The sequence below is a fragment of the Manacus vitellinus genome, unplaced genomic scaffold (assembly GCF_001715985.3).
Source record: "Manacus vitellinus isolate BGI_N305 unplaced genomic scaffold, ASM171598v3 scaffold_21_pilon, whole genome shotgun sequence".
Classification (NCBI taxonomy): domain Eukaryota; kingdom Metazoa; phylum Chordata; class Aves; order Passeriformes; family Pipridae; genus Manacus; species Manacus vitellinus.
In genome coordinates, this window is record NW_021939546.1 from 2256165 (window position 1) to 2281681 (window position 25517).

Sequence of the window (25517 nt, forward strand, 5' to 3'; positions counted from 1 at the left end):
TAGGCTCTAAATGTTCCTGTTTATAAATTGTATTTGCAACATTGTCATATATTTTAATAGCGAGCACCTAATATTTCTGATGAGTCTATTTTTTCTCTGTTTCGTATTTGTTTTCCATGCTACAAAATCATATTAGTGTTCAATTTCTATGAAACTTAGCTGAGTTCTCTGGAAAAAGTGCAAATATTGTTCCCAGAACTTAAGGCAAATAAATTAGTATCTAACCCAGATGACACATTTTATTCATGTGGTTTGCTTTCCCTCTAGATACCTGATGTATTACTTCATCAGCAAATTCAACAAGGCCAAGATGTCTTCATTTTCCTTCAGAGCAAGAGCTGTAAGAGCAGTGTGAGGGAAGCATTGGTCTTCTGTGGCCAGCCGGCGAGAACCCATCAACAGCTGTGATGAGCAGACCAGACATGGGGAACAGGAGGCAGCTGAAGCCAAAGAGGACCCACGCCTGGAGCTGTGTCTGTGTGATTGGAGCAGAGAGAGGCCAGGACCCAAGGAAATCCCAGCAGCAAGGGAAAAAAACAGATTGACTCTCAGTGACTCATTTAGCTCCTGGATTGGACAGATCTCTCCCCTGCTGGCAATTTGGCTGAGCATCAATGGACAGATACCAGGATGAATAGCTTAAAATAATTAGGGGTTGGGAATTTGCAAAACTGCTAGCCATCCAGTTCTTTACTGTGCAATGCAAGGCACAAAAAAGAAATTACATTTAGGTTATTAAATATTAAGTCAGTGGATTTACCTCCATTTGGTGCAGAACAGGAAACTGGCTAAAATTCAACATTTATATCATTGTGTTGATGGTCTGTTTATCACTGAGCAAGTAAGTGCCTTTTGGCAGGTCAAGCTCTTTGACACATGGAGCAAATGTGTGCTTAATTTCTCTCAAACAGAAGAATTAATATAATAATAATTAACACAGATGAGAACAGAATTAAAATCAAGTACAGTCAGGAGTTCAGTTTAATGCCAGGTGTCTCACATTTTAGATGCTCTGGGGCCAGATTTTTTTCCTGTTGAAGGTAGTGAGGATTTTGCCATTGGCACTTACGGGAGCTAAAGTGGGTCTTGGATGCAGAGAAACAGGATTGCCTGTACTTTCTTTTTAATGTGCAAACCCAGAAGCAACAGGCTCATTTAGTATCAGTAAAGGTCAGTTAAAATTATAGAGACATCCTTTGGAGCAAATCCTCTGCCTTGTATTTGCATATTTATGAATTAGAGATTACGACAGGCTATTTCATTTATTAGAGCAGCACCGCTATAGTTAATAGTCTGTCAGTATTTCCATTATGAACCCCATTTTTCAGTGTTTTAATTTCTCAGCCATTTAAAATCACATCAGGAAACAAGTTGGTCTTATGTTGCTGGCCAGGTGAAATTTTTTTGTTGTGGCTTATTTTCCATAATGAAATACGGTTCATCATATATGCAGATGAGTCACAGCATTTCTGTTGGAGGAAAATAACAAAGTGTGTAAATTCATTGTGGCTTTGTTTTTCTTTAGGAAAGAAGGGAAAAGAGGGATTTGACCAATCACGTCCACTGGGGCTTCATGTTTGAAGAACAGTTTTTTAAGCAACTACTCTCAGAGCAAACTGGTTCCCAATGTGAAATCAGGTTGCTGTTTGCTTGCCACTGGTGACCAAGGTAAATAGGTGAGGATGGTTCCCCTGTCCCTCAGAAATTTCTTGCCTGCCAGAGTCATAGGTGAAGCACACTAGGAAAGAAAACAGTGAACATAAAAGAAGAACCTTTAGAAGTAACAAGAGCCTAAGTTACAAATTTAAAAAGCTGGCCTCTTTTTAAGTGTCTTCCAGATGCAAAGTGCAGTACTGTACTGACTTTATTGCTGATATTTGGGGTAGAGAAAAGGGGTTGCTGAGGCTTTGAGGGCAGTTGTGAAGCCACCTTGCACTACATCCATGAACTGAGCAGTATTGTTTATTTCAGCAGTCTCACATCATGCTCCTTCCAAACAGCCCCACTTTGCTTTCATATACATGTTAGTTCACTAAAAATAACTGCCTGGCAAGGGCAAATGTTTAGACTAAAATGACAATTTTTAATTTAGCAGGGCAGCAAAAAGTTACTCTTCAGATTAACTGAAAGAAGCTGGTCTTGCACTACAACCTCTTGCCCTTTGAAAAGAGAAACAGTCCAAATACAAACTCCTGGTGAGAAGTTTGTTTTCAAGGTCTTGAAAAATCATTTACTGCCACAGTAACTGGGAAGTTAAAAATCAAATTCATGAAAAGAAAAAAAATTAAACTATGTGCAAAAGGTTTGTTGCTCTTTACTGTTGCCTCGCAAACACATAGTTGGAGGCCCATATTTTCCATCTTTTCCATCTTTTCCATCATAAAGATCTTTGTGCACAACTAAGGACTCCAGATAAACTATCAGTGGCAGGCCAGAAACAGTACTGAAACATCATATACTATCCACTTGGTGCATAGCAGCTAATAAAACTACGCCCTAGACAAGACACAGGGCTCAGCTGCTGTGCCACCTTCTCTGAATTTTCACTGAATTAAGAATACAGCAAATTTAGAAGTTACATTACACACATTTTTTTTAAGTACATGTTAGACAAGTTTGCATAGACAAAAGTCTATGATCTTAAAGCTCCCAAATCCAAATGGTGAGACAGGCTTTGCGTCTGGCCTCTCATCAACATCAGGAGAACCAACAGCCCAGATCAAGACACTCCACTCAAGCTTCTGGAAAATCCGTTCCAAATCCAAGTGGCGAGGGTTCACCATTAGCGCTTTCTTAAAATGACAGTATTTGGGATATTTTTGTAGGTAATTGGTAACTTAAAGTGCATTTTCCAGATTCCTTCCAGAGTTGCGATTGAAAAGAACAATCTTCCTTCCCCAGGCACATCACAGTGCTTTTTCAGCTGCAAATTATCTCTGGTCATGATAAGTGATTATAACTCAGAAGCAGGCAGACTACAGAAATTCTGTGTTGAATACAAAATTACTTTAACAGTTTTAAAAACAGGTGTAACCCAAAGTAACAGTGGGGAAGGGAGGGTCTGCCAAATGTGTTTAAAATGTCATACATTTTTAAAATTGAGTATGAAGTATTTTGTGCTGTCTGCTGGAAGCTCAGTCCAGGCTCAGTTCACTCAGTAATACTGAGTGAACAGTATTGTTCACTATATATATGGTATATTTTGTCTTTAATTTGCAATGACATAAAATCTTGCATAACTTATTGGAGTGCATCTTTGAGTATTAAAAATACTAATTATTATGTAATTAGTCAACAGGATGTGTGTAATTGTGTAATACTAGCATTCCTGGGTGTGGTTAAGTACATAGGTAGAATGCCAACACTCATCTAGATGTAGTGTTATGAAATTACACAACAGCATACACCCTGGGTGGATACTCTAATTATATTTTACATTTAAACAATGGCTACATTAGCAAAATAGAACTTATTATTTTTAAAAATATCTTCCCACAGGCATGGATCATAGTAGAGGATGGTAATAATATTGAGCGAATAGACTGTCTTCCATCTCCTCAGAGACCCAGGCTTCTTCATAAACATACAAATAGGAGACACAAACCAGGCATAAAGAGGCCTTCATTCGCTCATGGCATGAAACTACCCCAAAATGGACATGTGACAATTGCTGAGTCATGAATTGCACTGGAATAATTGAAGGCAGAAAAAGAACCAGAAGAACTTTCTATCTCATGAAGAATCACATGAGATTAACCAGAAATGTGACTAGAAACGTATTTTTATGACTTGACAGACATCAGGACAACCCATAAACCATGGTGGGAACAGAACCACACAGTGAATCAGATTATTCTTTGAACTTTTCTAGGTAAGATCTAGGTTACAGCCATCAAATGTCTTGTGCATTTTAGTTAATTCTGGTCTGTTAAGATACTGCCAATATGGTTCAAAAGTCTTCTGCGCTCCCAGCCAAAACTTTCCTACCTGGTCATCACTCATTCCTCCTGTGGTACATCAGCAGTGACTGACAGGCATGTATTTCACTGGGGCCAGCACTACAGAGATGGTAAGATCTGCAGTGCAAACAGAAAATGTGGATGGTTCTTGTACATGGCTCACCAGTATTTTCTCTCTTTTTATATGGATCAAAAGTGAGAAATCCAGGAGAAGATGGGAAAGGTAAAAATTTCAACACAAAAAACCCAAACCAAACCAAAACAAAAAAAAAAAACACCCAAAAAACCCTAAGCTGTGACTCATCATAAATGTAAAATGTCAGAGCCTAAAGCTGGGTTTTTTTCATGTGCCTGGATGCAGAAGGGTGAGGTGCCCTCCGAGGATGATTTTATCTTTCACTTTTGAGTCTGAAGATCTTGGATGTGGTTTGGCAAGTTCATAAAAATATTTGTGATAAAGTTGAGCTGCTGTCTGGAAATGTTACATACAGAGATGTAAGAAAGCTTAAGGAGAAAACTGCAAATGCTGGAAGAATCAGCAGGGCATGTGAGTAAGGTTAAAAATTGCAGACAATTAGCTACTAGATGACTCCCACTATATAAATCATCAAAGACTCGACTGCTGCTTCCAGGTTTCTACAACAATATTAGCTCATTGGAACAACCAAAAAGATGTTTATTTGGCCAAAGTTTTAGAAATGTGCTATTCTTATTTGAATTAACAAATCAACCAACGACGTCAATGTACACTCTCTTGCCAAGGCTGGAAAGCTTCTAGGGAAGATACTGTATTTATTGCTCAGGATGAAGGGCCCCATGATATGGAAAATAAGCCTCTTTGGGTTAAATGAAAGCTACATGGGAAAGAAAAGCAACCTGAGCTTCTCATGGAATTTCACATCTCATTTCAGCATTCAATAAAGCACTTTGGATGTCCAATTTAATAGAGAAGTACAATTTATTTTTCCTGTATGCCTCCACAGACCAGATCTAGCTCTGATCTCCTTTAGAGCTTAATCCAAGACCCAAAGTAAAAGAAAAATATTCCAGTTGCTTCCAGCAGGCATCCAGTCAGTCTTGTACCATGGTTTTACTTAAATGTAAATTCAGTGCTGAGTGTCTCCCAAGGAAAAGAGGAGTAAGACAGGAGTCTGTACACTCAGCTTTCCACCCTCCTGTTACTTGCTGCTGCTAGAACCAATCCTTTGGCTTGTCAAAAACTTCTTAATTTGTCTGGCCTTTCTGCAGGGTTGACTGGTATAAAAAATGCTCACCTTGACCTTCTTTATTGCTACATCTAGGCAGCTCACCACAGTTGTACTCTTTTTTACTGCTTGAGATTTACTTGTGTCCCTGGTGTGTTGTGATAAGCCTCCGAATGTCACTGCTGTGAAGGTTTTGTTCTTCTCAAAGACTCTCCTGAGGTTCAGTGAAGACAAGTCGAGTTTGCTTTGGTTGAAAAATAGATTGTATGTGTCACTATTTTAAAGGGAAATATGCAAAGTGTTGGTTGAATTTGACAGGAAATTGGAATGTTTGACTTGTCACAAGGCCAGTTTGTATTATGTGGACTTCTAACATTGCTCATAGTAGGTGGACCTCAGCCCATGGTGACGGCCGGGTCAAGGCCTAGTTATCACGTGTGCGCAATTTAAACTATCTTCAGAGTTAGTCTGAAGTGGTGCATAAAGCTCACGTAGTAGTATAAAATAAGGAATCTGATCTGGAAAACACTAGAGAGAAATGCTGAAGTTTTGCACATCAAAAAGGCTAATTAGAAGCCCTTTTCTTTTATAACAAATAAGCCAAGCATATTGACATTAATTATATGAAATACACAAGGTTTGGAGCAATCTGCTGAAGATTACAGATGTATACCAAATCCTATGCAAATGAGTGTGTGCAACTATTCTTCAGGTTACACATTTATTTATAAAAATAAGCTATGTGTTCAGGTTTCTTGTTAATGGGTAGAACATCATAAAAGGTTTGTGTCTTTCTCTTGCTTTTACCCAACGTAGTGAGATAATTATATCTGTAGTTATATCTGTTCATCACAACCTAACATGCATTCTAGGAGCTTTGGAGCAGATTATTCCTGTACCTGAGTTAGTCACAGTAGTTTTGTTTGCTTTAGTAGTAGTAGTTCTGTCAGCTTAGATCACTGTAACTAGGAGCAGAATCTGTTCTCCTCTGGTGGTAAAATTCCTGTAATCATTGTAGATTGTCACCTGGCTGGGCTGTGTTGGCACTGGTAAGCTTCCTGGAGGCTGCTCCACAATCTCCAAACTATCCTACAAATGCCAGGGCTTAGCACGTTTGTTGTTAGAAACACCCATCTACGAGGGCAAATGTTGGTAGTGAATTGTTGCTCTCTCCCATCACCGGTAGAGAATGTTGAAGCTGCCACTGCTGGTTCAACTCCTTGAATTCTCCCAATTTTCCTAACAATTGTCTTAACATTTCACAGGTGTGTCCAGAGCTACTGTGTCTGCACAGATTCCAAAAAGCTTATGATATAGTGTCTGTTTTCACCTCTCGGATTGAAGCCTATTAAAGGATTTGAGGAAAACTATTCAGTGCTGTGGGCAATGAGGAGCAAAGAAGATCCATTTAGATGAGTTACAGGTATCATTTCAGACCCCTAAGAAGTAGGAAAAAATATTTATACTCTATCATTATAACAGCAATCACTATGTATTCTCAAGCATTGTCAACAACTGGTCTCCAGTCTAGCTTGAAGATTTTGGTAACCCACCACATGCTACCCGTGGGTCTGAAAAAGATTGCCTAAGCCACAGATTAGTGGGAGAGTGCATAACACCGACCAAACTTCAGCCTTTGATCTGTTCTTACACTTCCAGTTCTGAATATCCACTACTGGTAATTATCAGACATAAAATATTTGGGATAGTTGGATTTTTGTTCAACCCACTGTGCTTGGTCTTAGTTTTTTTATGCTTCCGTCATTTTCAGTGAGTCTAAAAAGGAGACAGCTTCTGTCTTAATTCCGCTGTCATATGGAAAAGCAGCAATTTTTACCAACCCTGGTCACCCAAGGGCACCCCTTTACAAAGAGACACCCCTAACACATGTATCCATGTTGATTGACATGATAGAAGCAGCACTTGTAAAAAAAAAATGGCTTGGAGTTGCATAGCTTTTAGTGGCAACTAAATGAAGAAAAGAATTGCAGGAGTGGGAGCAACAAGAGACTATCAGTTGGGAAGTTGGTGTGAAAGCCTTTGTATATAATTTCAGCTGTTTGAAAGGCAGAGGGTTCTATTAGTAGAACATGTATGTAGAGATCAGACTTCTAAAGACCTTCTTGCGTCTGCTTTGGATAAAGGTATATAAAAAAATTAAACCCCTGAGCTTTCACCTTCAGTGTGCAGTCAGGAAATTAGAAGGAAAAGGATCTGTTACGCCTGTGAAATTAAATTGGACTCAAAGATAGTTTAGGATCATAATAAAGGTGAGAAGGTTCAGAATCTTTCTGAACTATTGTGATACCCACACAAAGTGTATTGACCTGCTGTCTAACTTTTTTGTTCTTGCTTGAAACCTAAAATTTGGTTTCAAATAAAAATCAATCCCTACCAGTTCATATAATACAAGTACTTTATTGCATTCTGACTGAAGCACTGTTGCTCAGAGATGAGGGGCCAAGTCCTGGCCTTGTGGCGTGGACAGTTTCCAGACCACAGGCAATTCTGACTTCAAGGGAAGGTGAAGGAGGTGGACAAAAAGAAGCAGTCACAAATGAAAACTTTGTATTCCTTTCTAGCACTACTGGTCTTCTGATGGAATTTCCAAAATTTCAGATAAGTGGCAAATTTTCAGCCAGCTCAAGGAAATCAAAATAGGAAAGGGCAGCTTTGCAAGGAGAAACCAAGGCACCAGGTAAGACAACAACCAGATGGGAGAAGAGATGCAGGCACAAGGGGAGGGAGGAAGGCGGGAAGGCTCATGGGGAGGGTCTGACTGGTAGCAGGGCATGCAGGGAAGGGAGAGACTGCTAGTGGATGAAGGGACTGGTTAGGACTTATCTGGAGGCCATAAAATGGGTGCTGAAATCTCCTGTCTGGAAAGAATATGGCAGAGGAAGAGAGCATTAAAGCTGCTGGGTTGGCATTCTGGGGGGGAACAAGGAAGAAGAGGGCCACTTCTGCACCCACTCCACACAGCTCCAGGAATGAGGGGGGTTCATTGCCTCTGGGTTCATGACATTATTAAAAAAAAGAGAGAAGCCTAAATCTCTCTTACTGTTTGACAGAGGAAACAAAAGCTTAACAGTGAAGAGTCCTTCTACCTCCCCCCAAAAACTAGCTAAACTCCAGTCAGAGGTTTCACTTTCGGTTTTCCTGGTGGCCACCTCTGCCACAGGGGTGACATCCCTGTCTGCTTGAGCCTGGCAGGCCAGTGAGAGTGACAAGCACTTCTGAGTGATGAGGGGGATACGAGGGAGAGAGATTTGTGCCAGTTAATTAGCAGCACGTTGGTGGTTTCTACAGCCCACAGTAACCTTCACAAGACTGGCAGTGAAGGAGAGGTATTTGGGTATCTGTGGTGGAGGCTGGAAGTCTATTTATTTGAGCCCTTCTTTCTTTGAGCATGGAGTGCTTTGCTCTTCCAGCTCCCTTTAGAGGCTGTACCATCAGCTGTCCAGGCTGGGTAGCCCAGTGTCAAAAGGAAAGGAGCCTTTTGCCCATCACTGTCATATAAATCAGGGCCCAAATCTGTAAAATGTGAGAAAATAAGAGATTCGATTATCCATATGGATCACTCTGGATTTATTCCAGATTGCTTCATTAATAGCAATCAGAGACATCACTTTAATGGATTTTTTATCCTCAAAATTATGGTCATGGGGAATTTGTTCTGGCTATTGATTTTGAAAAGGCTTTTGTTTCTCTTCAATAGCCTTAACTTATTTCAGATTTAGGTAACAGTAGGATTTGGTCTTAAATATGTTAGATAGGTCAATCTCCTTTATTCAAATCCACAGTTATGTTAAAACTAATGAGCGTAGTTTGAAGATGATTTATATACTGAGGCTTAGACATGAGAGTCCTTTTTCTCTTATACTTTTGCTGTTACAGAGGAGCCTTTGTTTTGGGAGAAATCAGTGTTTTTAAGGGAAAAGTCAGTGATATTTTCCTTTCTGCCCTTAGTTGCAGAATATGTTATTTTTTTAATGAAGATTTTTAGATATTATGCTGCAAGTCACTGAATGTTCATGTTTCTTCTTTGTTAATTGGGGTAAAACTCTTAAAGCCATTAGGCGATTTAAATGTAGCTCTATTTGAGCAATATCCTTTATTGGATCCCCCATTATCCTTTAAACATCTTGGTGTGCAAGGGGATAAAATTAGAATGAATTTGTTTGCTTTAAATTGCCAGCCTCTGCTTGATAAAACTATTAGCTATTTAGCTAATTGGGCTGCTCTTCCATTATCATTAATTGGCAGAATTGATACAATTAAAATGGGGGGTTTATCTAAAGTGGTTTTGTTTTTTTCTGAGGTATTCCTATCAAGTTCCCTAACATGTTCAAGGAGTCTTACATTCTGCAATTAGTTTTGTTTTCAGGGTTAGAGGTAAATTTAAGATTAATTTTGAAACTCTGAAGCTTCTTGTAGAGTCAGCTGGACTGGCTCCTGCTAATTTTATTGTTGTTTTTGGCTGCCCTGGTACGACGTGGTTTCGTGATTTAGACAATCCCCAGCATTATGTGGCTGTGGAGGGCGTGGGGCAATGCAACCACAGGCTGAGCAAAATCAGGCCCTTAGAGCACCCCCCTGCTTTGCAGAAGGTCAGGGCGAGGCTTGACCCCCGGGCTGTGTCCTGCAAGGTGCTAAACACCCATAATTTCCTGACCCACCAAAGCATTTTAACACAGCCATAACTTTTAAGCACACATACAAGCCCAGTGACGCCAATTAGCTTACTCATACTAGTAAAGTTAAACAAAGGCTGCACTTGGTTGGGGCCACGGTAATCATCACCTTGTCAGTTTGAGACTCCCACACAAATCCGTTGCAAAATAGTCCATGTTCTTCCGCTTACACCTTGGCTGTGCTCTCAGCTGATGCTGCCCTCCATATGAGCAAGGCAGGACACTGTGTTTTGGTGAGTCACTCTGCCAATCCACTTTCCCTGTGTTCCAAGCATCAAGAAACTGCATCCTCTGCTCCTGCCGTCTCTGGTGGACATGCCATCTCTTTTAGGTTGCTAGTACAAATGATGCTTCTCCCTCTTAATGCTATGATTCATGTCAGCCATTAGCCTCAAATAAATGAATGGGCCGAAAGAAAATTAAAACTAAATCACACCTCTATCAAGGGGAGGGCTTGTTGACAAGTAGGGCCTCTATTGCCAGAATTAGTCAACTGGGTCTGCCTTTTGCACCAGAGGCTGAGAAAACCAGAGGATGATTAATTGGGCAGGACTAAGAGGATGTTGCCCCTCCCATACAGTTGGCCAGTGTAGGCAGTTTCCTAATCACACCACGAGGGCAGTGGGTACATCACTGAATACCACGACTACCTCTGCTTCACCTTCATCAGGGTTTTATATAGTGCTGGAATACCACCTTTGTTCTTCACCACCCAAACATACTCTTATACTGTGACTTATCTTGCCTTAATTTGCAAGCCATGCAGAGCTGGGTCTATTGCCATTTAGAGCTGCTTAAAATAACTTCTTTTTAGAATATAAAATATTTTAATGCAAAATAAATTTTAAAAATGTTTTGTCTATAAAACATATGCAAATATAATTATATATAATTTTAACCAAAAAAGAAATCAGGTCCACTATTTAAGGCATGACTCAATATGCATGTGACATGTTTGAACACTGGAGCAACCTTGATGCAATACTGCCCTTCTTAATTTTAGTCATTGTAGTTCTAGACTATACCAAAACCATTTCATGAAATACATCATGCTCCCTGGGTTAATCCTGATTTAGCTGTGATGCTTTACTTTTGAGTATTATCTAAATTGTTTTGCCCATCTCTCTTTCATTCATTTTTGTGAATATCATTCTACATAGATTTTACTCACACCTTTATTTGTATTTAAATTGTGCGACTGTTTAAAGAGATGGACCCATGAAATGATACAATACCTGGTGGCACAAAGAACAAGGCATTGTTTACTTTTGCATAAAAAGCAATGAAGATGGAGTGCACAGTTTATAGGATACTAATGAATTATTTGAATGTCTGGCCTTAACTTAGACTCAATTCAGCTAAATCTAGTAGCCAATGGAGTTGAAATGTAATGGATAATAATCCAAGATCCAACCATATTGCTGGTCTAGCTTGCACAGCTTGGCCCTTACTGACAACCTCAACCGAGCACTTATGCACTGAATGGCTGACGAAGTGCCTCAGCACAGTCATGTACTGCCTCAGGGACAGAGCATAGCATGGACTAAGGTTGACCTGCTGCTCTGGGTCTGGGGACACTCCTTCTGGGGAGAGAGAGAGCACCTGAGTCTCTGGGCTGGCATGTTTCATGAGCACTGAAGTCACTGGAACAAAAGTCACCTTCGGCTGAGGGGCCTGTTGCAGCTCCCTCAGGAAGAATGAACACTCCCACCAGTCCTGTTAGAAACCCCACACTCCCACTGATTTCCCCATGACTTGAGGAAAGAGTAGGAGGGAGCAGAAACAAAACCCCTTAGAATAAAGACAACTACCTCACAGTACTAAATGCACTGATCCTGTGCTGATTTATATTTTTAGGTTAATTGCAGTAAATAAGGAGCATCACACTCATGTGTTCCTAAGGGGAACAGAGGAGCTGCAACACAGGGGACAGTCCTCCCTGTGCAACTTTTAAGGTGTGTTAGGGCCAAAACCTCTTTAATGCAAACAATGCTATTTATTTGCTTCCATATCAGCTCTGAATTTGGCTTATTGTCACCAGTAAAGAAGAGTCCAGAATAAGGGTCATTTGGGGTTGAAACATTACTGTGGCATACAATGCTTTTTCCTCATTTGAAAGTAGAGATATAACTCTGTATGTCATTAACTAAGACAATAATAAATTAATACAATAGCCTAGTAATAGTGCTGTAAAGCTTTTGTGTATGAATTGGAATGTGAATGCTGAGCTTTTCATTTCATGGTTGAAAAATACATGAGTTGACCCAAATATTAATTTCTGCATTTCAATCATTTACATATTATGGGTCAATAATAATTTCTTGCACAAATGACTTTTCAAATGAGAAGCAGTATATTGTAATGGTCTATCATATTTACAAACATCTTGTTGTTTTCCCAGTTTAGTATTTAAAATATACTGGACCAGCTATTGTTTGCCAAATACAATACAAAACTGGGTCATGTGAAATTCAGATGCTATTTTCTTTTACTATTACCTGTAATTTATAATATTCATAAACCATGGAGTGGCAGGCCCCTGCCCTTAGCAGGCCCAGGCCCCAAGTTTGGAACAAGCATGGTTTTCCAGCAATGGTTTAGGAGACCTGACACCTCTTTCTGCTCTTTCCTGACCTTAAAAATCTCACCCCTTTGAGCAGCAATCCCTCTGAAGATCCAGCACTGTCAGCAGGACTAATGGTGTGGGTTTTGAGAAGTTTATTACATCCCAAGATTTCTTTACAGCATGCAGTGACATCCAACAAAATGCCTAGGGTGTCTTTTTTCAATTACTTTACAAAGCTAAAATAATATAAATAACCTTGCTTTTTACTTACTGGTATTGAACTTAGTCCATCATTTTGGGCTGTTCATTGTTTCATCATATTCCACCCCTTTATTAGCCAACATATACCAACAGAAACCTTTTGTCTTGGAGTAAATAGTCTTCAAGTACTGAATTAATCAGAGACTAGTGCAACATATATATGCTGCCCAGCAAGATGAATTTACACATTTGCCTTTTCCCCTAATTATAATTCCAGAGGTTGAATGTCCATAGCATATGGGTATATCCTCATAGAGGCATGCAAACACACACATACAGGCACACACACTGTACATTAATCTCTCTTGGCTTATCTGTTGCTGTCTTTAATTTGTATACTTCAAAATTGAGTGGTGAGGTCATTTATTAGACTGTTTCCATGAGTTTTACGTAGTGATAAGAAAGCAGTAACATGCAATTTGTTATTACAGAACTCACTTTTTTAAGTATGATCTAATATTTTCTTTCTTTAACTGAACAGTGAGGAAGAAGAGCTTTCAGAGTTAACTAAGAGTTAACTGGCTACATTTCAACTGTCACCATTGTCTTACATCTACATAGAGAGCAGAGAGATCCAGAGAGGTGTAAGTACTGCAGGCTGCTGGGAAAAAAACATTTATAAGTAGAAATTTCTCCTCAGAGCAAATTTTTCCAGTTTGTCTTGATTTTTTTCTTTCCCTATTTTTTAAACACAACGTGTGACGGAGATGATTGTTATTATCCAAAGGACCTTACTTGCTGGCTCACTGCATCTCTGTTTATGAAATGCCATAACAAAAGTGAGCTCACGCTTGTGTGCTTCCAATGCGTGATGTTCCTGTGTGCCAGATGGGCACTTTCATGACTGTATGAGCGTGGATTATTTCATTTCCTACATCTGGGACTCCAAATGGCTGCACAGAATGCCACAGGAGAGAGGAACAGATCTTCAGCTGGAGAAACCTACCTTCACAGGGGAACCAGCTACATCAGAGGGGATGAGGCAGAGAAGCCCCGAGTGATATCTGAAAGTTCACATAAACCAGGGCCATAAGGGAAACCTTTAGAACTAGGAACAAGACAAAAATAAACAATAACTAATGCTGGATGTCAGCTGTGGAGAGGGGGGAGGGAAAATAAACCATAAGCAGTTTCTTGTCTGGCCACAGAAGATGTGTTTGGAATGCTGTTTTGTATTTCAGCTCAGAAACTCTGCTGTGACCTTCAGATATCACTGGGTATTGCAAGTTCTACAGATAGCCAGAGAGAAATATTCCAAGGAGAGCTGGCATATACTGTGCCATACTAGTTAATGTTGTCTGCATATTGCTCACAGCCCGCTCCAGAACTGTGGCCAGGCAGCCTTGTAAAAACACTGCAGAATCCTACAGTAACAGGCAGGAGTGCTAGTTTGTCATAAAGCCGTTGCAGGATTTGGGATAATTACTTGTTTGTTTGTAGGATAAGTGAGTACTTTCCTTTTTTTTTAAGCCCAAAACAATGAGAGCAGATCCTCTCTATAGTGAGGACCTGGCTCACTACACTTTTGCAGAATATTTTGCATTTTAGAGACAGCAAACAGGAGGAGATGGAGAGAAGAGACAGAATAGCCTGTCCTATGTGTGATTGAATTAGCTGTAGCTGAAAAAAAATATAGTTAAGCCAGTGACTTCCTTAAGATGAAAGAGAGCAAGCCCCCAAAAGAGAACAAATGGAAAAAGTAATGAACAAAAGAAAGTAAGAGCTTGTGACACAAAGTAAGAAAAATAAACAGCAGTTGACTTAACTATTTTGCATAAGATATTTACAAACCACAGCATATTACTGTTTGCTTTATGCATTTTCACATCCTGCTCAGTTTAAAGCAGTAATTTTCTGCAAGGACAACAGAGGGAAAAAAAATGCTTTACACTGCTTATATTAATTACATTTTTTCATTACCCATCATGTTTTCTACAGGCTTGTGTATTATTACTGTAAAATGTAATGAAACAGAAAAAGAAAAAAAGAATGGACTTCTGGGAAATTTTCCAATTCTTGAAATGCAATGTTAATTGAGTGCTATTTTTAGGTCATCACAGATAGAGCTGAACCCATTGCCATCAGCGCACAGAATGGGGACAGCCCAGGTGCAGCACAAACTGGGTGAGGGAATCAGTTTCTACTGATGGAGAAAAAGGGAGAGAAACTAACTCCCCAGAGCAGTGGTTCTTGTTAAGTTTGGGGCAGTTTCTATTTCTCGCTGTAAAGTTCTCGAAGCAGAAATGAAAGGCAAGGGTGCAGAACTGGCATGGGTCCAGGACCCACTGTGATCATGGGTGCTCCTGAAGGAGATTTACTGACTCCTGTGACAGCAGAGCAGAGCAAATGAAAGTGAGAAGCTCTATCTGGTTTGGTGGCTGACTTTCAGCTCTGGGAGAGCACTCTGAAAGTCAACATGAAATAAAGTCCCCTGAAATGTATCAGAAATCCTTTTAATTTATAGATCTCTTAACAGGCTGCCAAAAATCAATTTTTTAAATTTGTATATAGTGCAGCCATGGACTGATTCAAGTTCTTTTGAAGTATTTTTAAACAGCCATTGCACAAAGCCATCCTCTTTCCTATATGAAAAAAAAAAAAAGAATTGAAAACCACAATTTCTCACAATTGCTTTGATCACGAGAAGAGACACACAGGATTCTGCAAGCAAATCTGAGCCCCCTCACTGAGTCCATTAACTGGGTACCTCTACTGTCAGTTCCAAGTATCAGTGTAGCTCTACTGCTCCCTGTGTTATCTGCCTCTTCTCCCAAAGAGTGCTGGGAAGCTGTTTGAGCCCGTAACAGCTTGTGAAGACATGGGGAAATAGTTACTGGTACTTGTGAGTGGGTGGAGAAGTGGTGAAACAAGAGAAGTGGAAAATCTTCAGTGTGCACTTACCAAGGCCAAAATCACAGAATCACAGAATATTCTGAGTTTGAAGGGATCCACAAGGATCATCAAAGTCTGACTCCTGCCTCTGCACTGGGCAGCCCCAAGAATCACACCATGTGCCTGAGAGCATTGTCCAAACTCTTCTTGAACTCAGACAGGCTTGGTGCTGTGACCATTTTCCTGGGGAGTCTGTTCCAGTGCCCAACCACCCCTGAGTGAAAAACTTTTCCTCCCTGACATAACTTCAGGCCATTCTCTTGAGTCCTGTCACTGATAAGCAGAGAGATCAGTGCCTGCCCTTCTACTACTCCTAATGAGGAAGCTGTAGACCACAATGAGGTCTCCCCTCAGTCCTTTCTTCTCCAGACTGAATAGATTAAGTGACCTCAGCCTCTCCTCATATGACTTCCCCTCCAGACCCTTCATCATATTCATAGCTCTCCTTTGGATGCTCTCTATAATAAGCTTTATATGCTTATTATATTGTGGTGCCCAAAACTGTACATGGCACTCAAGGTGAGGCCACACCAGTGACCTCTGTGAAAGAGGAGAGAGCATCCCACCTGAGGGAAGCCAACGTTATCTCCACAAAGCTGTTCATTCTCAGTACTGCACAGCACTACTATAAAAAGAGGAGCATAATCCAGCCATTCTGGCAGCCATTCTAAATGACCACATAGCATGTTATGGAACAACTGAGATTAACAGTTTTCTGCCCACTTTGGCCGCATGCACGTAAGATCTCAAAAAGCAGTCGTGGTCAAGTGGTAGAATTACCAAGACTGTACAACCAGTTCTTCTGTTTGTTTTAGTGCTAGTGGAGACTTGTTAATCATCCTGTAGGTATAAGAGACAACTCTCCACCCATACTGGCCCATGTCATCAAAGGCATTTTGGGCAGGATCCTAAACAAAATTCCAAATTAAGCACCCAAATTCCCAAGATGATCAATGCCCTTTCACCTTGGTACAAACAGCTTGCATTCTGGCACTTTATTCATTACAAGTTTCTTTGTTTTTCTGTTGTTCTGTTAGTCACTTGAGGGTCCAGGCTCATCCTTTTATCAGTCTCTGCTCAAGAATCCTGAATATGCCCAAAGGCCACATGAAACACAAGGCATTAACAGTGCTCCCCTGGGTGTGGCTCTCCTTGACCTATGCAATAGCTTGTGCATCAGCTATCCATCATGAACCTGTCTTTGTTTCTTGCCTATCTTCAAATCTCTGCCCTTCCCCTAAGTCACATAAGCTGTGGCTTATCAAAAATACCACCTCAGTGCATTCCAGATGTGTCTTCCCACCCATTCTCCAGCAGATTTGGCAGTGGTATAGAAATATTATGAATTTGCCTGGCAAGGCTTAGATGGATTAAAAAAAAAGCAAAGTAAAACACAAACTGAAGAGTTAGTTTGCTCTCCAAACATTTCTAGTGCTAAGATAGAAGTGATAAATCATAAATATAAGCCAACAAGATTTTCTCTTATCTGACACATTGAATTAAGGCTGTTGTGCTCAAACCCTTAAAGCAAAATTGACAAACACTTCCTTTTAGGAATGCTGCATCAAAGGTATTAACTTTTATAGTCAAACACCATTTAAAGCTGAGGCAAGATATGTGCATTAGCACACTGCCACGCACCCTCACGCAAGGCGTGTGAACTGTGATACTCTGTTTGCAAATCAAGAAAGAAATCCTGCTCCTTTTGACTATGCTTGTCCTGCCTCCAGCAGTGATGCCAGCATTTGGGCTTCACTTAGTCAAGCCAAGTGGCCCCAGCTTGTTGCAGCCTCACCATGGGCCTTAGCTCATTATTGGCTTGTCAGCACTTATACTTCATCAAGACCAATCTCGAGCCTGACAGCTACCCCCACATTTTTATATCTCACCATGACAGACTCCTTTTTATGTTTAGATCAGAGCTATTCACCTTTGCTAGGAAAATTGATCTAAATCCACAGACCTCCAATTGGGAGTCAATATTTTTCCACATAGAACCTAGTCTTGTTCTTTCACAAGGATTCGTTTTTCCTCAGCACCTGAAGTTGTTCTTGTAGGCAGCAGTCCAGAAATAGCAGGGCTCCTTTGCAGGCCAGAGCAGGTAAATTTTTTTGTAGTGGGATGACAGGAGCAAATGGTGGAGAGTATAGAGGGAGCAAAGGGAGTCATGAAACCACAAAGTCTCCAGAAGCAAGGGCAGCCTGACCCAAGCCAGCTGGATCCCATTACACCACCCTGAGGGGAATGGCTCCTATGTGAGCCAGCCCCTTCAGTGCTCAAGCTACTGGGGAAAGGGCAATGAATTTGTTAATTCCAAGTCAAACTCATTGCATAAATCAGGAAGTCAGTATTCAAATGGCATTTCAGACTTGAGATAATGTCTTAAGATACATGTAGCCACTGGTTTCCATGGGAATTTTGCCATATCTTTCACCGGGACTAGGATTTAATCTCTGGGAATTTTCATTTTTTCCACTTGATTAGCTGGCACCTATCCTCTATTGAAAGACAGTCACAGCACACCTGAAGAATTGTGGTAATAAGCTGGTCAAGGAGGCTTTCAGGATGGACCTGAGGAGGCTGCAGTCATTTGACTGGATCAATAGGTGGGATTTCATCAGAGAGAGGGGATTCAAATGTCACTTTGAAAATTTCACTTCAATGTGTTCATTTTCTGTTTCAGCTGTGTTGAGAATGACCTGTAGATTTTAACTTTGACTCAGAGCAGGAGAAATAAGCCATTAATTGTTATGAAAAAAAGCCATTCCAGGCCACACACATTTGGCATGTTCAGGAGTGAACCATCACTTCCATGACGAAATCAGTGGATATCATTTCAGCTTTGGTCAGATGAGGCCTCAAGCTTGCAGACCATGCACCAAATGTTTATTAGTGTTTAGAAGGTCGGAGAGATACTGACTGCAGCCCAGTGCTTTCAAAGGGTTCAGTTGTCTTGATCCGAGGAAGCAATAGGCAACAGTACCTAAGTATGTTACAGGCTCTGGGGTTTTCAGAAACCCATGTGTTCCCAACTCCCAGTGACAACAAGGAGCCTGAAAGCTTTAAAAATCTGAAGTAGATACTGATCTGTATCCAAGGCTGTTCAAATATCTGTGGAAATCTGTCTCTAATTTATCTAGTAGCGCTGTCCTTCTGGGCCACATTTGGAACCATGAGCTCTTCACATGGCACTACTCTGCAAACTCTGCTCCTTTGCACAGCTGTGCGTAAAACAAAAGGAAAAAGTGTATTATGGCCCTCAACTAGCAGGAAGATGCCATAAGCAATGATGTGTTAACCAGGATGTTAGAAGATGCCATTGTATACATCAGATGTAGAAGCCAATCAAGCTGGGGTAATTACATTTTCTGATTTAAAGGTTTTTGCAGATGTGAAGCTTCCCACCCTTCTTCCTAGCCTCTGTGTGACCCCTGCTGAGGATCTGCACTGCTGCAGGTGAAGAAGCCCAGCTAGGCAACATGGCCTGCATGTATGGGCTCAAAGGCTATGATTGCTACAGTGCTGGCACGCAGCTCACATTACACCCAGGAGGACCCAGATACTGAACTGGGTGTCCATGCTTACACATGAGCCTTTGAAACGAAAATGTAAGTGGACTGACTCCTGAGTACTTTTGTCGATATGCCAGAACGTGACCTCTGTGGTCCTCTTGCAGTCCTACTCAGGCTAGATTTGAGAGAAGGCAGTGTTCTTACCCAAGAGGATGGACATTTGTGATCTAACCGATTAACTCTGTTTTATCCAGGAGGGTGCTCTCAGCCAGAGAGCGAAATGTTTCTAAAGCATCTCAAAACAAATCCCAGAACGACCTGTGCTGCACCTGCACACTGCTGCCTCTGACCCTGCACTCCTGCCAGCCCAGGGAGTAGAGTGGGCTTTGGACACATCAGCTCTGAGCGCCAGGGATTTTGTAATACTAGAAAAAGGAGGCTAATTCTCCACTCCATTTTACTGGTTGTACGCTAGTAAAATGCTGCTGAAGTCACTGTTGCACTGCTGTAAAACCCAGTGCAACAGAACAAGTATCCAGCTTGATATATTTAATGTCGATAAAGTTAATAATGCCAATGTCAAGAGAGTCCAGAGCAGGACTGACCTCTGGCCTCTCGGATTTGCCTCAGTAGATCACACCTTAGCCCTATTATTTTCATTAAGTTTTTTTACCTTGTAATCTTCCTGGGTATCACCAGAATGAAGTTCGCCTCCCGACTCCTCAAACCCAAGCATATCCCTATTTAAGGATTGGGACTGGGAGAAAGAATACCATGTTTAAGTGGTATCCATTGAAATGGGGCACTGTGCACAAAAGGCCTGCCAGGTTACTGTCAGAAGACTTAGCTGAAGAGTGAGGGACTGGAAACACTGGCTGCAGCCAAATTTCTTTTTTTCTATTTGTTAATCTACTTTGTCCAAACAATATGAACATTTGGTGCATTTAGCTCTAAATATGTCAAATTCTCCTTTAGGGAAGAACTTCAAAAACCTGAAATCATCTCCTAAGATCAAATTCATTGCCTGAGCTCAAAATTATTCTTCTCTGCACAAATAAACACACACACACACTCATACTTGCATGCTTTGTCTGCACTGCAGGAATTGTCCTGGGCTGTGCTGTTTGTGGAGCCCTGCTAAAAAGCCTGGCTTTCTGATACTGAGACAGTGCTGCAAATATTAACACATCTTTGTGGGAGGGGGAAGTAAGAATGATTATCCCAGAATGTAACAAATCTAAAAATAAATTGGCTTCATTTTCACCTATTGCACACCAATGGGGGTAAAACAACTTTAATTAGTGTAACAGGACAATAGGAATGGAATTGGCTCGGTCACAAGATTTTTGCAGGATGACACTGATGCTATTACTATCCAACTTCAAAGATTTGGAAAGATGTGGCTGCTAACACTGGAGAATAGAAACCTGTTTTTCATCAACTAGGCTGGCCTGACAAATTAAGTCTGTGGAGTCATTAGATTAAGATAAGAGCTTATCTCCTAGACTGACATTTATTCAGAGGTTTTTATGCTTCTCAGCTAGTAATTAGTGCAGTTGAATTTTTAACACTGCTTTGTCCAGTTGTTTGACAAATTTGAAATATATACAGTTTTGATTAGAAAAATAACTAAAATCCAAGAATGCAAGATTATTAGCTTGGAGAGGTTTTAATTTCTGGAAGAGTTGAGATGATACTAAAAATCTTCAAGGAGGTCAGAAGTGCTCCTGCTGTTGACTCATTTCCATACGCAGATTGAGAGGCTCCTTAAACTAAATTTTGAGGAACTAAGCGGCAGATATCTCTAGCAAATCTGTAATTTCTTTCATGCCCATCCATTTTGTAATTCTACTGCTTTAGAGGGGCAGGAATATGATGCAGGCTGTGCTCCTGCTCATTAAAGCTTTTCTGCCTGCTTTAGCACTCAGGTTAGGATTTTGGGTAGGGGCAGTTTCAAGAGGATTCCTCATTCATATAACTGATTTCATGGGATAAAGTTTATTTTTCCTGTCCTAATTTTCTTGTAATTTCCTTTTCTTCTTACTATGGATTGTTCCAGAGTAAACCAATGCATTACTTTTGGACACATGTTTTAACATTGCTTTAGATTAACAAGTCTCACTTTTCTTTTAAGCAGCTCATTTTGAGTAACTGAAGATCAGCATTGGATTAATAATTAGTGATTAAATGGATGGCTGTTTGTTTATGAACTCTGATAGGTTTGCTACAGCAACATCCTGTTATTGCTGTTATAGCGTTTGTTTTGTCCGAAGTACAGCCATCTCAGCATCTGTGGTTGTTTCCTTTAGAAAAACACAGGCAAGAGAAGTTCATGGTATTAAATTATAGTTCATCCAACTGCTTTATTCCTGTGATTACTGGCTTTAACAAAAAACCCCCGCAAACAAACAAAAAAAACCCAAACCCAAACAAACAAAAAAAAAAGACCAAAAGAAACCCCAAAAAAACCAACCAAACAAAACCAACCAACCAAAAACCCAAACAAACAAACAAAACCAAAAAAAACCCCCAAACCTGAACTAAAAATCTCAGACTGCCTGTTTGGAAAATAGACCATCCTTCTTTGGATTTTACACCTTACTGCCAAGACCCCTGAACTCTGTGGACTCATGGGCCCAGGGCTGTCAGCTGCGCAGGGTGACCAGCATTGTCACTGGCCTGCGCTCCTGAGCTTGATCAGCAGTGGTAGAGTAGGACACGGGCTCCTGGGCTGACTGCAACCAGGATCTTCACACTGTTTTTTCATGTCCACTTCTGCAAGTTTTCCTGTCGCTTTTATGACCCCAAAGCATGAGAGGATTTAAGCATCTCATAAGTACGACAGCTTTTCCATGGTTGAGATGCCATGGATGGGAAGTAAGGCATGAGGCAGGCAGCCTCATGATTTCAGAGCTTTGCACAGCCAGGAATGAAACCCTACTGCTCTCTACTTTCTGAGACAGATCCTTGACCTAGACCTGCCCTGACTCCTGTTTCAGTGCAGATGCTTTCAGCCCTCTGTGTCTGGTAAGACCTTTGATACTTCCCACTGAAGGTGTGAAATGCTGTACATACATACATATATATAATATATATATTATATATATATATATATATATATATATATATCGCGCACACACACACATATAATAAATTCAAGTTCCATGGCAATCCCTGCCATTGGACACCCCAGCACTCCTGGTCTGTAGATGAGACCTCAGCTTGTGTCAGGAGTGCCTAGAGAAGGAGATGGAGACAATATATTTGGCAATGCTCATAAGATGGCCTGGAAACAAAATTGTGTCAAGCTGAACCACATGCATCAATCCCCCAAAAGCTTCAAGAAGTTTGGCAAATTCTTTCCCATCTAAATTTTAGCTGTTAATTCTGCCTTTGCTGTCAACCAGATCAAAAATACATAACTTTCAATGTACAACTCACTTCCTGGCAGAGAGAAATGGAACCCCTTCCTGGGCCTTGGGTGAGCGTGAAGGGAAGACCCCATTTCTGATGCCTCTAGGTAGGAGGATGGCCTGAACAGAGGGACAAGGAGGGATTTAAGTTCAAAATTCCCAGAATTTGTGGCAGCAGCATCCCTATTTTCCTATGTTGTTTCAATTTCTTGTGTTGTGCATTGCTCCGCTGTACATTGCTACAGAAGCTGGATAGCATCAGCACTACCCAGGCAAGCTTCAGTCTGTTAGGCTGTTAGATAAAAGGGGAAAAATTGCCATCATCCAGGCACACAGACAGAGAACCAAGGAAAGACCACACCTTTGGGACAAAACCCCAGCTAATATGAAACTGTTAACATCTCCTTTTAATGGGCTGGAGATTACAGCATAGAGGTGTCTTGATGTTGTCTGTTGCAGCTGCCCATCAACAGTGCTGGCTCATGGGGCAGTTCCCTGGCCCCACCTGCCCTTTGCCTTTTGCCAACAATTTAAAGACACGCAAAATAAATTAATAGTCTTGGTTTTGGCCTGAGTATCTAGAGTCTGAGACCTTTACTGGACCTACACATAAGGCCAAGGACTGACAGAAGCACTAGCAAAAGAGAAGTCCAAACAGGTCAAGGGAAGGGGCATTGCGGACTAATAAACTCTGTTAGTACGTGGAGAATTTTGTTCAACTCCTGATGGCAGAAAAGACAGCCTGGACTGGCAGGTAAATCTCCCTGAAAATAGCAGAAATAGAGGTTAGAGCAACATATTTATCTCAGGTTACTTGGTACATAGGTAGATTTAACAGCACGAAGGTGTCACTGAATGGCAATAACAGTACAATCATGCTTTACTCTGCCTTCCGTTTTCAGTGTCCCACTCTCGGGTTGATGGTTGCTCTTCAGCATTTGGCCAAGGTCAGACAGGTGAGAGAGAATTTTTTTGCAAGTTTCTGGTATTCCTAATCGATTTTTAAAATGACAGAAAAGGGCAATAACTTTTTTTTGACTGGCAAATACATTTTCAGTGTCACCAGAAAATGGTGCCTGTCAACTTAGACATTACTCTGATTTTTTTTTTATAGCTTTTGACTTCTAAATTTGGTGTAAAAGGTGCCCATGTCCCAGAAAAAATTTACTTGCTCTTTTTAACTGAATTCCATAGGTTGAAATTTATGCATGGTAAATGTTTCACAGTACAGTAAATTATGCAGCAGGTTCCATACAAACATCCTTTACTCCCAGAAATGAAGGTAGCACAAGTACATGGTGTAGCCATCCAGCTGTTTGTGTTTCCCCCAGGCATTCAACACTTCTCACAAATAACTACACTTTGCACTTCTGTAACACACATCCGGAGACCCCACAGGGCAACGGTAAAGGTAGGGTAAACACCTTCATTTCTATTTTATAGATACTTAACACTTCTGAAATGCAAGCTCAAGGCAGGCTGTGAGGCACATCTAAAGCTTGGAGAAGTCTTTCTGGAAAGCCAATGGAAATTATTTTCTCCAATATTAGTAGTAGGTCAAGTGGTCAGTGGTCAGTGCAGCTGTTGGAAGGTTGTTCCCTTGTACCATGTGAAAGTGCCCCTCCAACAGCCCAAGCTTGTCCCCATTTTGGTTTTCTGTTGTATGATATTCATTAAACCCTTTGCTGTGACATGCCAATGCCAGTGTGCCAAATCCTGAGCAAATCACATTCTCTGTTCTTCTGCAGCAGATTTGTGAGATAATCTATTATAGATTAATCATTTCAGTCTTATGGTGCAATGTAAAAAATAAATTGGAGTTATGAAGCTGGAGGGGAGCCACTGGGGGGGGGTGTTCTCATTGATGCTCCTTATTTGATCTTTGAAAACAGTGTCATGATGAGATTTTTGAAACTGATTGTTACCCTTTGGAATCCAAATCACAAGGTAAAAATGTTGTGGAGTAAGTTTTCATGTCCACAAATATCAGCTCAATATTGAACTCTAGATGATTTTTCAGGTTATTTCCTTCCTTCTTCTCCCAACATGAAACATATCTGGGCTGATCCATCTCTTTAGAATAATAGATGGTAGAAAAATAAATAAAATAAAATAAAAGCCCTACTGGAGATGGAGGTATCCAACCTAGAAAAATAATACAGGCCAGGAATGCAGCCAAATATACTGTAAGAAAATAATAATTTGCATAATTTTAAATATTCTCCAACATTTTACAAGCTCCCAAATGTCAGACAGTGAGTAATTTGCCTATTAGTGTAGTCCTAGTTATACTCCCAACTGAATCACATAGGTCCTTGGTGTCTGCAAACCAGAGCAGAGGTTAGTGCATATGGACAGTCGTTCTCCCACATAGCTCCCTGGTCTCTTCTGCAAACAGGAAGATCCACAATCCTCTCTGAATTAGGTATGAACTGAGAAATGAGACATTTAGTTCTATCTCTCTGCCATGTTCCATCCACCTAGACAGCAAGGCTTTATCCTGCCATCAGTTACTGAATGCAAACCTACAGTGACTTCATGACATGCTTTACCTTCCAAAGGATGGCAGAATATTGCAGGGAATACCAGGAATGGAAAGCATTATTTTTGTTACTGTTTCTTTTGCTTGGGTGCAAAGTAAATCAAACTAGGCTTCATGCTGAGTGATATATCATATAACCCTTCAATGTGATATGTATCCAACGATTTGTTTTTCACTACGGCAGCTTTTCACAATCCATAAGTCAGATGGAACGTAGAGAGATTTCCTAGCTTGAAATGCAAAGTGATTTTTTTTTAAGATATGCTGGGGATTTTTTTCCATACCAAGAAGAGTTACTGAAGAATACAGCTGAAAATATGTGCCAGAGCATATTCACTAATGATTTACTCAAAAGATATGATGGAAAATAGAGTTACTTACAGAGTTCTTCTTAGTAATTAATGCATTAGAAGTGTGTGTTCAAGCAACATTAAGACTCTAGCAATAAGATAACCAACAGAAGAAAATTACTA

General features: G+C 40.6%; 1 long non-coding RNA gene across 2 annotated transcripts; it reads left to right on the forward strand.

The window, feature by feature from the left end:
- The first annotated feature begins 272 nt into the window (after window positions 1-272).
- On the forward strand, window positions 273-23455 carry LOC108639564. Of its 2 annotated transcripts, XR_001920586.2 has the most exons (6): window positions 273-1668; window positions 3499-3871; window positions 6430-6587; window positions 7747-7862; window positions 11716-11813; window positions 13167-13227. It is a non-coding gene; the product is annotated as an uncharacterized LOC108639564 (long non-coding RNA). The 2 variants fall into 2 exon arrangements; XR_001920587.1 differs by lacking the exons at window positions 11716-11813; window positions 13167-13227 and adding an exon at window positions 23405-23455.
- Window positions 23456-25517: the final 2062 nt, after the last annotated feature.